This window comes from Equus przewalskii, chromosome 5 (genome assembly GCF_037783145.1).
Source record: "Equus przewalskii isolate Varuska chromosome 5, EquPr2, whole genome shotgun sequence".
Lineage (NCBI taxonomy): Eukaryota > Metazoa > Chordata > Mammalia > Perissodactyla > Equidae > Equus > Equus przewalskii.
The window spans coordinates 6,445,100-6,457,636 of NC_091835.1; the positions used below are offsets into that span (position 1 = coordinate 6,445,100).

At 49.4% G+C, this 12,537-nt stretch overlaps 1 long non-coding RNA gene across 1 annotated transcript; it reads right to left on the reverse strand.

The window, feature by feature from the left end:
- Positions 1 to 2,949: 2,949 nt before the first annotated feature.
- LOC139083220 (uncharacterized) lies at positions 2,950 to 8,224 on the reverse strand. Its single transcript, XR_011539758.1, has 2 exons — positions 7,852 to 8,224; positions 2,950 to 3,126 (listed from the first exon to the last, which is right to left on the reverse strand). It is a non-coding gene; the product is annotated as an uncharacterized lncRNA (long non-coding RNA).
- Between the last annotated feature and the right edge of the window lie 4,313 nt (positions 8,225 to 12,537).

Here is a 12,537-nt window from a genome sequence, read left to right on the forward strand (position 1 = left end):
TGTTTTATGATCAATGAAAACGTGACTGCAGGGCTCTATTTAAAGCATAGTTTTCTTCCATTCAAATGTGTTTTAAAATATTTAGAAGAAAACAGACATGGGAGCACATTTCTGGTTCTGGTTAAGTTATGAAATACATAGTTTAGAAAAGAGATTATTTTCCATAGTGATCAGGCATTCAACACAAAGGAGGGGCAACTGCATACGTCAGAAGGCAGCTGCCAGGTAAATATTTTCCTGACTCCAAAGAGATGTTATGGGCTTTCACTCAGGGATGGAATTGCCCAGGTGAGCTGCTACTTTTCCTTCTGTTTTCTGATTTTGATCTGGAGGCAGATGGAGCAGCCACTGATGTAGAATCAAGGTTTTTGAGGCCCTTCCCCATTATGAATAGGAAGCTAGCGTGCTCCCCACAAGGGCCTGGAGAGGCAGGTGGAGCGAGACAGGGCAAGGTCTGGACTGGTCAGTTGCTGAAAAACATCGTTCTGGAATAGGTCCTCTCTCCCAGGATCCTCTCAGTGACCGAGGCCCAGGAGAGCCCAGCTGGGGATGCCTGTAGCCAGCACTAACTGTAATGGCAGAAAGTAAAGAGTCTTACCTCTGTCATGTGAGCCAAGGAACTCAAACTTTGGGGATTTGCATAATTTACCTAACAAACACAGACTGCTCTCACTAGGCTCCTGAGAATACCAGTCTCTCCCCTCCACACGGTGAGTAGTGGCTGTTGGGAGGAGACAAGGCTGCTACTGAGTGGATGGAGGTGTGAGGGGCAGCAGGGGCTGCTGCTTCAACTCAGGCTCTCTCAGCTCCCGGCTCAAAGAGGCCAAGAGTGGAGAGAGTGTGATGTGGGCATGGGCCACACAAGATGAGTGATGGTCAGGACTGCTGTAGCAGCAATAGCAGCAGAGTCAAGCTAAAGAGAAGTAGGACAGAGCAGAGCCCTGGAGAGCATCTTCTTAAGTTTTTTTTGCCATGTGGAAAGTGTCGTTCAATCATTCATTCATTCAGCCAGCCAGCCAGGCTTCATTGAGTCCAAACTCTGTGACAAGCACATGGTGGAGAGTTAAAGTTGACTAAGATAGGGTAGATCCCCGGCCCCCCGAGGTTTAACAGGAAATAAGGGTGTGGGCTTGAGCATCAGCTACCTGGGTTTGCCTCCCAGTTCTGCCACTTCCTGGGGCAAACCCTTCAACCTCTCCGTGTCTTGGTCCCTATCTGTCAAGTTAGAATAATAATAGTGCCCATATTAAAGAGATACTCAGGGCATTAAGTGATATAATTTAGACGAAGAACTTAGCACAATGCCTGGCTACACAGAGAATGAGTATCCCATAAATGTTAGTTACTGTCACTGCTGCAAAGTGGTGATGAGACAGATGTGGAAACAGGCAATTGTTGGCCGCTCGTGGAGCCCTGGTAGATGGTGGGGTTCGCTGAGGGAAGATGGAGCATTAAGACGGGAAACAATCACCGAAAAAAGGGAGAGAAGACCCAAAAAAAGCCATAATGGCTGGTGTATCTTTTCTTTGTTTTTTGCTTCTGCTTGGGCTGAAGAACAAACATGTAGGAATGTCTCCATGAGAGGAGAACTCAGACACAACTGAAATACAGGCGTGGGTTGCGTAACCACAGGGACACGTTCTGAGAAAGGTATCGTTGGGCGATTTTGTTGTGAGAACATCATAGAATGAACTTACACAACCCTAGATGATAGAGATAGACTACACGCCTGGGCTCTGTGGCACTAATCTCATGGAACCACCATTGTAGATGCGGTCCTTTGTTGACTGAAACGTCATTATGCGGCTCATAACTGTATGGAGAGCACTCACCCACACCCAGCAGGCACACCCAGTGATCTCTTTGATCTTAGAACAAGCCTATGAACACCACCTGTATGAACTGCCATGGAAAGTACCACACATGGAGTGGCTTCAACAGCGGAAGTTTATTTTCTCGGTCTGGAGGCTGGAAGTCCCAGATCAGGATGCTAGGAGGGCTGGTTTCTCCCGAGGCCTCTCTCTGAGTTGTAGATGGCCACCCTCTCGCTGTGTCCTCGCATGGTCCTCCCTCTGGGCATGCAAGCATCCTTGTGTCTTTTCTTCTTCTCATATGGACAGCAGTCCTGTTGGATTAGGGCCCCATCCTCCAGCCTCGTTTTAACTCAACCACCTCTTTACAAACCTTCTTTCCGGATTCGGTTATATCCTGAGGTCCTGGGGGTTGAGACTTCGACATGGACTTTGAGAGAAAACAGATCAGCCTAACAGCAGGGGTGTGTCCCCATGGGAGGCCCTCTGGGAGGCCCTGTTCCTTGTCCCTTCCAGACTCTGGTGGCTGCCCGCATTCTTTGACTTGTGGCCGCATCACTCTAATCTTTGCCTCCGGGTCACGTTGCCCCCTCCTGTGTAATTCCCTCTGCCTCCGTTTCCTAAGGACATTTATGATGGCATTTAGGGCCACCTGGATAAGCTAGGGAAATCTCCTCATTGTAGGATCCTTAGTTGCATCTGCAAAGACCCTTTCCAAAATAAAGCCACATTTTCAGGTTCCTGGGATTCGGATGTAGATATCTTTTTGGGGGGCCATTTTTCAGCCTACTAGAGCACCCCATTATACAGACGGGAAAATTGAGGCTCTGCAAAATGAGGTAGGCTGCCCCACATCAGAGAGAGAACAGAAGCAGAGGCAGGCTTCCAGACACAGGGGTCTGAACTCAATCCATGGCTTTTCCCAGTCAGCAGGCGTGCCCCGGATGAAAGCAGGACGAGAGGAGGACCCTGCCCAGGAGGACACCTCACCGAGAGGTTCCCGGATGAGAGGATGAGCACGGCAGCTCTGCAAGGACCGTGTACTGGGAGAACCCCGTTATCGTCTTCTTGGGGTGAAGCCAGAGACGTGTACTTGTGGGCTAGCAAATTCCTAGAAGCAAGGAATGCGACACAAGCCTCAGCTCCAGAGAAACCGAATTTATTTTGGAAAATGTCTCAGGTGCACAGGGCCAGGCTGCTGGAAGAACTCTGCAGTGACTCCGCTCGGCTGGCCGAGGCTGGAGACGGTGTTCAGTCTCTTCAGGAATGAGGCAGCGGACGCGGGAGGGCTTGCCGAGTCTTGTTCAAAGAGACGCTGGGAGGCAAAAAGTCTCAGTGAGGGGCCGCCTGCACTGAGGTGTGGAGAGCACGTGGGAGGAGGATGGGCTCGGGACGCCGGCAAGTGCTCTTTTGTTTGAGGAAGGAGGCACTTGCCACAAGCAAAAGGAAAAGGTTGGGGGCCAGCTCATCCCGCTTTGCCTGGGACTCTCCCCACTTACGCATGGAAAGTTCCACCCTCAGGAAACCCCTTATTCCTGCACAAACAGAGACAGCTGTTCCCCAGGCCCCAGCACTGACTTGAGTCTAATGAGGCCCCTAAAGGTATTTCCAATGGCAAGGCCAAGGCCACAGCTCTGTCTCCTCGGGGACGGGGAAGGGCCTTGTCTGTAAACTACCCCCAAGGAGGCAACATAAAAAGAGACGCCTTTGCTGGAGATGAGCTTGGCTGCCCCAACGAGACTCCAGGCAACGGGCTTCTGCACAGTAAAAGGTTATCCCTTGTCCCCGTAGCAGGTGGACTCACACAGTTCTGAGCTAGTGTGGTGGCTCCACAGAGCCGGGGGTTCAAGTTCTTTCTATCTTGCCGCTCCACCATCACCAGGGCGTCACCCTTGTCCACAGGGACTACCCTGTTCATGTCCTTCACCGTGCCATGTCTGGCTTCTCGGCTCTCCCATCCCCCATGTACACAATTCCCTATATTAAGTTCCCTCTGGCCAAGAGTCTAGAGAGGTTTCTGCTCTCTGGGTTGGGTGCTGACTGGTACCGTCTGACATGAAAATGGTAAGAACCGCAGAGAGAGAAATGGGCAAGAGAATGCCACAAACACACCCATTTCAGACACATCTGAAGAAGGGAGACAGCACAGAGGGGCCTGGGCATTCAGCGGCTAGATCTGAGATGGAGCGAATGTCTCGCGTGTGTTGTCCATGGGTAGGTAGATGGTTTGAGCTGAGTGAAGCTGCAGCATCTCAGCCTGGATGGAGGCTGTGTCAAGGAGCTCCTGAGTAGGGGATCCCAAGATTGGAGTGAACTCAAAGGGAGCGGGCAGGCCTGGGGTGAGGAGGACAGGTGGTACTCAATAGGTTGGCTGGAGGAAGCAGGAGTGGATGCCAGGAAGGTTCTAGAAGGGGCAGGCAGTGGGGTGGTCAGGAAAACATGCCTACATGTCCAGGACATTGGAAAGAGGAGGAGAGAGCCACAGAGTCAATAAAGGGAGGTGGCAGGAGACTCCTGGATGACGAGGTAGGTCAGCAGGGCTGGTCAGTTTAGGCCTATATTATGGGCTGAACTTTGTCCCCTAAATTCTGATGTCACCGTCCTAGCCCCTGGTAACTCAGAATGTGACTGTATTTGGAGACAGGGTCTTTAAAGATGTAATTAAGGTAAAATGAGGTCATTAAGGTGAGCCCTCATCCAATCTACCTGCTGTCATAGTAAAAAGAGGAGGTCAGGACACAGACTGGCAGTGAGGGAGGACCACATGAGGACACAGGGAGAAGGTGGCCATCTGCAAGCCAAGGAGAGAGGCCTCAGAGGAGACCAAACCTGCCAGCGCCTGCGTCTCGGACGTCCTGCCTCCAGACTGTGAGAAAGTACATTTCTATAGTTTAAGCTGCCCCGTTCTGTGGTATGTTATTGTGGTGTGGTGGCCCTGGCAAACTAACACAGTCCCTGTTTCCAAAGCATTTTCTTTTTTTCTGCTTTTTCTCCCCCAAATCCCCCCAGTACATAGTTGTATATATATATTTTTTAGTTGTGGGTCCTTCTAGCTGTGCTATGTGGGATGCTGCCTCAGCATGGCCTGATGAGTGGCGCCGTGTCTGCGCCCAGGATTCGAACCGGCGAAACCCTGGGCTGCCGAAGCGGAGCGCTCGAACTTCACCACTCAGCCGCGGGGCCGGCCCCTCTTTTATTTTTAAGAAAATTAAGACATACATAAAAGTCTGAAGAATACTAAATACACGTGCTCTCATTATGCAGAATTAGCAACTGTGAAAATATTTTCCTATTTGTTTCAAGCATTTTTGGTAAAATAATTAAAACATTACAAGTATGGTTCAAGTCCCTTTGACCACAACACTTTCCCCTTCTCTCCTTCCTCAGAGGCGATCACTGTGAAGGAACTGATGTGGATTGTTTCAATCTGGGTGCCCAGGAAAAACATGTGGAATCGGTTTGTGTGGGGTTTTAATTTTTTGCAATCACGCTACGTGTCTTGTGAACCTCAATGCTACCACGTTGTAACCTCGTGTGTAGGATTTCTCACAGTACAGCTGGCAAACCAGGGTCAGATCAGCTGGTACAGGACAAGCAGGGCACACAACACCAGTGAAGGGAGTAGTGACAAAATTATCCCCTGAGATTCAGTCAGAGAGTTTAATTTATTACTAAATCTTTGCTATGAGCTAATTTCCCTCTTTAACAAAGAGAAGACACAGGCTCTAAGTTTTCTGCAAGCAAAGGTATCTGGCTAGCTTTTCATACAATTGCCATTTTCCATGAATTGACTTTTACGATTACTTTCTATTCAAGATGAATGATTTTGGTCTTTCATTCATGACATTAGAATAACTTTGTCCTGTAAAACCAATTTAAGTGTAAAAAAGAAGATAGATTTAAATATTAAGTCAATAATGGTACAGATGGTGTGTGAATATTGAAAATTAGTGAAGGGCATTCACAAACAGGATTCTGGGAAGAGTTGGAAATGCCCGTGAGCTCGAGGTGTCTCCAACTATCAAACACCCTGACAGCGTCTGGCGCTGTGGAATGTGTTCTATTCATTATTTGTTGGAACCCCATAACAACTCTGAAGAAGGGACAACTAAGCCTCTTTTGCAAATTAGGAAACTGAGGCCCAGAGGGGTGAAGTAAGTGGCCCAGCCCGTATTTGAACTGTCTGACTCCAGGACTCGTGTGTTTAAGCCATGCCTACGACCCTGGAGTCTCGTCTTTGCCAGAAAAATGGGACTTAAAGACATGTCATCTGGGGCCGGTCCCATGGCCAAGTGGTTAAGTTCACACACTCTGCTTCAGTAGCCCAGAGTTTCGTGGGTTCCGATCCTGTGTGCGGACATAGCGCCACTTGTTAGACCACGCTGAGGCAGCATCCCACATAGCAGACCCAGAAGGACCTACAACTAGAATATGCAGCCATGTACTGGGGGGCTTTGGGGAGAAGAAGGAAAAAAAAATGAAAAATTGGCAACAGATGTTAGCTCAGGTGCCAATCTTAAAAAAAAAAAAGGACACCTCATCTGAGGAATTCACAGGGTCGTCAAGAGGTCAGAACAATGCAAGGATGTGAGTGTGCTCTGAAACCTGAGGAATGCTCTCTGGGCACTGCGTGGGCGGGTGGGGGCTGCAGAAGACCACACTTGGTTTAATGCTCTGCTGTTGCCATCTTGAGATTCTTAACACTTTCGTCTGTGATTGCGTTTGGAAAGACATCCAGTGGGGCAGGGGAGCATGCACAGGAGGCCTGGAGCCTCTGCTCATGTGGGGCCTACCTCCCATGGCCTCCTCAGGATGGGGTGTCACTTCCCACTCTCTGAGTCCTGGCCCCTGGGCCCTGTCTCGCTTCCCTTCCCTGCCCCCACCCCACCACCGCTGCTGTTCTCTACCCCTCATGTCTGCGGGCCACGCTTCACCGTTAATCCGCCCTGGCCTAGGTATGGGCACAGGGAGGGTGGGAGCAGGGAGGGCTGGAGTCCAGTGTGCGCCCCGTGCAGTCTCATGTCGGGTGAGGCGTGGCTGCCCTTCCCCGTTTGCAATGCCAAGACTTATCCAGTGCACACCTGAGCATACGCCTCTCGTCCACCCTGCATCTAGGGACCCAGGGTCCTGGCACCAAGGTTGAACTCCCTGGGGCAGCTGGCCCAAAGGAAGGGGACATTGACTTCCCCACCCCCTGCCGGGCCCCACTTTTCATTTTGCTCTGATCCCCACAAATTATGTAGCCAGCCTTGAGTACTGAATCAGTGTAAGGGAGTACTCAGTGTGTGTCCATGTGTATACTGTGTGCACCTACTTGGAAAAGCAAGAATCCAAAGGGAAAACCCAGGAGGCAGGAACCGTGTTTAGAGAAGCCTCCAGGGGCAGGAAAATCCATGCGAATATGGTGGAACACAGATGAGAGAGGCCCAAACCCGTCTCCATCTCCCAGGCATCAGTGGCCACGGGCCCCGCTACGCATCTGTAAGGTGAGGAGGCCTGAGTCTCAGTCAGCCTCCGGGAACAGAATGGAAGTCTCTGGGCTCTCCCCCCAGATACAAGCCCAGACCCTCCACCTTCTGCATGAAACTTCAGGGCGTCAAGCTTCCCCAGAAGCCCCGGGGTGGCCCAGAGGGACTCCGGGTTAGGAATTCCTGGCCTGGAAGTGCTCTGGAACTCCTTCCAGCACCCAAATGAGGCAGTAAGGGGCACACTGCCTCCGAAGCTAAGGGCGTGGGAGGCTGGCTGAAATTTTAAAGCACGAAATGAGACTGCGAAGGAAAACTTTCAAAAGGGCAAGGGAGATCTGTAAAATGGCAGAGCATGTGGAGGCTCTGAAAGCTTCCTGGGAAACCAGGCAGTGAGTTTTAAAAAGGACAAAAAGGAGAGAAAACAAAGGAAGTCCACAGTCCTAGAGGAGAAATTGACGGCTTAGCAGATAAAGACATGGGGAGGCTCCGGGAGACTGCAGGAAACGGGAGAATTCCGTGAAGCCGAGCTGACTCATGAAATGTTTGCGCTAACGGGCCCCTGGGGAACTTACCTAAATTCCACGGTGGGAGTGACAGCTGCTAGCCTGGTCCCTGATGGGCCACTGATGGATTTCTGGGGCCAGCTGGCCAAAGCTCTGGAAAGAAAGAGCGAGTAGACACTGTCTCCAAAGAAAGCAACTCCAGGGCCCTGGGGAAAGTCAAGAAGGAGGAGGAGAGCAGACATGTGAAGTGAGGGGAGCAGAAATGGCACGGCAAAAATGCTTAAATTCAGAAAGGAAGACCGGTGTCGGGGGGGAAAAGAGCAGAGAGATGACGCATCTGTCGGGGAAGAAGGCAAGCACAGGAAGGGCAGAGATGAAAATGGGAATGTCTGATGGTCAGGAGAGATGCGAGAGATGGATAGTCTTGTCTGTGGGAGAAGCCGTGAACGCTTGAGTCACGCATTTCATAATTTAATTGCATAATTGGTAAAAAAAAAAAATTAACAACCCACACAAAACAAGACCAAATGTGATTCGTGGACACCTGGATCCAACAAGAAGGCTCTCTGAGGAGCGGACCAAGCTGAACCCAGGGGCGGAATTAGTTTTCCAGAGCGTAGCTCCCCTAAGAGGGAGCACCACAGGTCACGGAAAGCGTCTAGCATCAGACCTGAGTTTAAAACTGTACCGGCCACTCCCAGCGCTGTGATTGCAGTCATTTAAGTTCTTCAAATTGCAGTTTCATTATTCGTCAAAGGAGAAAGTCATATTTGTCGTGCCTGTGCACAGGATGGTTTACAGGCTCCACGGAAAAAATGTGTGCGTAATAGCTTAGTAAACTGCAAATCATTGCAAATGTAAGACACCGCTGCTTTGCTCGTTTATTTGTTTATTACTGGTCCAAGTCCTCCCATTATCCCAGCTAAACAGAAACTGTTTGCAAAAAGTTAAACAAAGTCAAAATACCATAATAATTCAGTCCACTTTGTCCTTCATTTTGTTACTGTCATCAGGGAAATGTGGGCTGGAATGGGGCTTTCTCCAATCGTTCTTTCGCTTCTCCATCATTCATTCTACTCCTGGTGGCTGAGACCCTGCGGAGGGCCAGGCATCTTGCAAGTCCCCGGGGGACCGAATGTCACATTTTCTGTCTTGGGGAAGCTCATTGGCTAGTGAGGCTTTGTGTCCCAACAATAGAAAGAGAGGGAACATTGCCGGCGCCCCCCCCACCTCCTTCACATTGGAGCACATCTAAGTGGAATTTTTAACAAGCCAAAGCAGGTTCTAGAGATTAATTTGACCTCTGCCCGGGCCACTGCTGGCTTTCCTCATTTTCATTTTCCTGAGACCCATCTCAGCTTTCGGCTTCGTGCGTAAATTCACCCCATCCTTGGCAGGACCACTTTTTTTTCAATTAGTCACAGCTATAGAATGCGACCCCCCTCCCTGAGCTCCAAAAGCCTTAAGGACAAAAGCCTCCTTTCTCCCCAGCTCACTGGACTCTCAATGCCACGGCTCACGGTCTGCTGAAGCGCTGGCCCTGGGAGCCTGTCGGTGCTCTGGGGGAACACAATACTCAGGAAGCTTGCATCGACGTTTCTCCCTAATCCCGCTCCTTCCTCCGAGTGGCTTCCAGAGCCAGAGCTGGGACCACGGAAAGCCGAGCCAGAACCACAGTCGTGCCCTTTGCAGGTTGATCACAGCTGGACGGGGAAGTTCACCAGGGGCTGCAGGAAGCCCTGCAAACAAGTGGAAGAGCTTCAGCATCTGTCCCCTTGAGATACTGCTACTGTCCCATGGGAGGGCGCCTCACTCTTCTCATGGCCACACACTATGGAGCACAGTAGAGACATACTAGGTTATCAAGTCTTGGTGGCCCCTCCAAGCCTAGGAATTATTTGCTTAAAAAAAAGAATTGACCAGTAACATCCCCATGCCGGCCTCTCCCCAGCGCAGATCTCGTCCAGCTCAGCCCCTACTGCTCCCCGGCGTGGTCTTCTCCCTCTCTCATCCCTCCCATTACACCACATCAAGACCATTTCTTTTCTCTAAGAACAAACTCTCCTGCTTCTGGTACCTTTTCCAAGTGTGTTCAAGCCTGTCTATACTTTAGTTGATCCCAAACCCACTTGGCCCAGAAGCTGTTCTTCCACGGAAGGCTACACCATCCTCTCTCCCCGGAGACAGGAGGACAGTCAGCCTACAGCTCCTCTGTGGTCTCGAGTCTATTATTATTCTGCTGCTATCAACTAAATGCCTTTTTATTGTTCTTGTTGTTTATTGGGGTAAAGTGTACATAACATAAATTTACCATTTTGCCTATTTTTAATTGAGTTGTTTGTTTTTGTTGAGTTGTAGGAGTTCTCTATATAAACTGCATATTATTCCCTTATCGGATATATGATTTGCAAATGTTTTCTCCCATTCTGTGGGTTGCCTCTGCACTCTCTTGATAGTGTCCTTTGATGCGCAAAAGTTCTTAATTTTGATGTAATCTAATTTATCTAGTTTTTCTTTTGTTGCCTATGCTTTTAGTGTCATATCTAAGAAAGCATCACCTAATCCAATGTCATGAACCTTTCCCCCTGAGCTTTCTTCTAAGAGTTTTACAAGTTTGGGTCTTTGATTCATTTTGAGTTAATTTTCTATATAGCGTAAAGTAAGGCTCCACTTTATTCTCCTGCACGTGGATCTCTAGTTTTCCCAGCACCATTTGTTGGGAAGACTGTCCTTCCCCCATTGAATGGTCTTAGAACCCTTGCTAAAAAACAATTGTCCATCTTAAATACTTCTTCTCTGGAAGTCTTGTCTCATCTACCTTTCCCACCTTGGCACCCTTGTCACATCACTAGCATTAATCCAGTGCAGCATCTTGGGGTCCCACTTTTTTGGGGAGACTCTTTCTAAGCTGGCATGACCCTATTTTACTGCTGTTCACTTCAGATGCCGTCGCTGATATAGAAGATTCCTAATCATGTTAGCAGTGCCTTCCAATACAACTAAAACGTGACCTCCAAAGATCCCAGACAATAAGTCACAACAACCTTTAAACCTGAGTTAGTGGCTTGCTCACACCACCAGTGTCACAGAAGCCATAGGCAGGAGACCAGCAGAATGACACCAGGACTCAGGCTCTCCACCCTCAGTGTAGAGACCAAGTTGATGTGCCATTTCTAAGCATGATAGTCTTTGATCTTGAGTGAGTAATTCTTCACTCTGTCCCCATCCCTACCCTCCCCCAACCCCCTGTGAGAGACAAACCTATTAGAGAGTAAGACTTCTACCTTCTTGCCCTGTCTTAACAGGACAGGAAGTTGTGGAAAAGGCACATGGGCTTCTGGGGTCCTGTGAAACTGAGCAAGTCAGCTTTCAAGACTCGTGGGCTTTAGGCTTTATTTAAGCATGACTTTCATCTTCACTGAGTCTGACCAACAAATTCCTCATTCCTTAGGACTAAACTACCAAAAGCAAGCACTTGCTCCACACACCATCTTCTACGACACCCATATCGATGATCCATCTATTGTTTTGATCTATGACAGCACCAAGGGGTGATTTGTTGAAAGTGGGAAGTGGGTTTTAGCTCATTCTCTGTAATCTTCGTCAATGATTTCCCAAACCTAAGAGAAAACATTTTTTCTTTGCAAACACAGCTGTAAGATACATACACAAAACTGCGTTCCCACCGCACTGCCCCCACTCTCCTCTCTGACGCTGGAGCCACTGTTCGCCATCCTGACGGCAAAGCCACACTCTCTCCTTCTACTTAAGGCCAAAACTTTGCTCCACTGTCACCCACCTAGCAGCTGTTCCAGCTCCAACCGTGCTCTGATTACATTCTCTTCAACCTCTTGCTTCCCTCCATCTGCTGATTTGACTTTTCATAATCACTGGGATCTGTCCCAAGGGAAAGAAGCCCAAGGCAGTGGTGGGGCATGTGGGTTGTAATTCTGGCACTGAACTTCACTAGTCATGCCATGTTCTCTAAGTCACTTCCTGTCTCTGTTCCTCTCAGCTCCTTCGTCGGTTGAATGAGGACAGTGGGACCAGCAATCTTCCATTTCCAGCTCTTCAGGTCCATGGTGGCAGTTACTTTTACACTCCCATGTCACATCCAGATGTTGCAACAGCCAGCCCATTGCTGAGTCTCCAGCACTTGGAATGTTTTCCTCTCTGACTTTCTGCTGTGCCCTTTTTTGCCTATGCCTGGCCATAGCACATCCTGACACCTGCATTCTGTGGTCTTGTCTCTCAGACAGTGAAGTGTTTCTGAATCTGATTGGGTCCCATGTTTTGCCTGGTTAGATCATTACAGATTCACACCCTTTAATCTGAGCTGACTCTCAGTGCTGCTAAGAATTCCCCTTATGTATCCCTGAAGAACCTTGTCTATTTCAGACATTTTCTCTTAACCCAAGTGCCCATCTCTAGCAGATGCTCTTGTGCTGGATCCTTATCTTCTCAGCGGGCATCCTTTCCAGGCTTGCTTCCAACTGCCTGCACCTGGCTGCCAAGCCTACTTTGCCCTCCCTGCCAGCGCGCGGGTCTCTGTCCACTAATGAGTCTGCAGGAAGTAGCCCTTGGAAGCAGCCCTAAACCAATGACTGATGGGAGCTGATAGATAAATTCCCTGGCTCCCTCACCTCTCTTGCAGGATAATTCTGAGAAGTGTGTCTATGCTGGTTCCCAGAGTTCTCCACGCGATGAAGCTCCCACGGTGTTGGCTGGCCTTGAGTACATCCATTACTGGCTACC